Consider the following 769-nt stretch of genomic DNA (forward strand, 5'->3'; position numbering starts at 1 on the left):
GCCCAGCACCCCCCGCCCCCGCTCAGCCCAGCACCCCCACTCAGCCCAGCACCCCCACACCCTGCCTTCCTGCAGGGGCCGCAGGAAGCAGAGGTTGGAATTAGTCTAGGGGAGGGGACCAAGGTGGGAGAAAAGCAAATGACAGAATTTCTATGTTGCTGAACTGCTGGAACTTGCCCCCACACCTACACAGACAGACACACAGACACACTGCCACCTCCACGGGGCAGATCCTTAATCAGCCCTGGACAGAGGTGAGGCCCACGCCTCAGACCGCTGGCACCATCAGGGGGCAGCAAGCCCATGCCCATGCCTCCCCCAGGGCCGCACTCACCAGGGCCTCCTGCCGGGAGAGCTTGGAGGGAGGGTCCAGTGCCCACTGAGGGCGGCGGGCACAGGCCTTCCCGGGGCCGGCGTGGAGGAGTCACTGTCACGGTGGCACTGTGGAGAGGTCTGCGCAGAGGGCCAGGCTGTGGTGGCCGGGGCGGGGAGGCCACCTGACCCTGGGCTGGCAGGCCTGGCATGCCTGCTGCCAGCTGGTACTTGCTGCTCTGGGCAGGGAGGGGGGAGGAGGAGGCAGAGGAGGAGTGGGCCGCGAGGGGAGAGTGCTGCTCTGCTGCCCGGCTGATGTCAGGCCCTGGCAGCTGAGGGCCAGTTGCCAAGGCCCCTGGATATTTTTTGATCCCAGTTGTGAGGCAGGCTAGGGTGGGGGTCACATTCTCCTTCCCCCGTCTCCCTGCCCCACCCTCGTCCCCCCATTCACTGCCGT

General features: G+C 66.4%; 1 protein-coding gene across 1 annotated transcript in view; it reads right to left on the bottom strand.

The window, feature by feature from the left end:
* The window catches only part of IP6K3 (inositol hexakisphosphate kinase 3), a 21,543-nt gene extending 20,981 nt beyond the window's left edge, over positions 1–562 (bottom strand). The window contains exon 1 of the mRNA XM_014549220.1: positions 335–562. The gene's annotated coding sequence lies outside the window, so the exon portion shown is untranslated. The remainder of the gene's footprint in view (positions 1–334) is intronic.
* Positions 563–769: the final 207 nt, after the last annotated feature.

Source organism: Myotis brandtii, unplaced genomic scaffold, assembly GCF_000412655.1.
Source record: "Myotis brandtii unplaced genomic scaffold, ASM41265v1 scaffold539, whole genome shotgun sequence".
Taxonomy (NCBI): domain Eukaryota; kingdom Metazoa; phylum Chordata; class Mammalia; order Chiroptera; family Vespertilionidae; genus Myotis; species Myotis brandtii.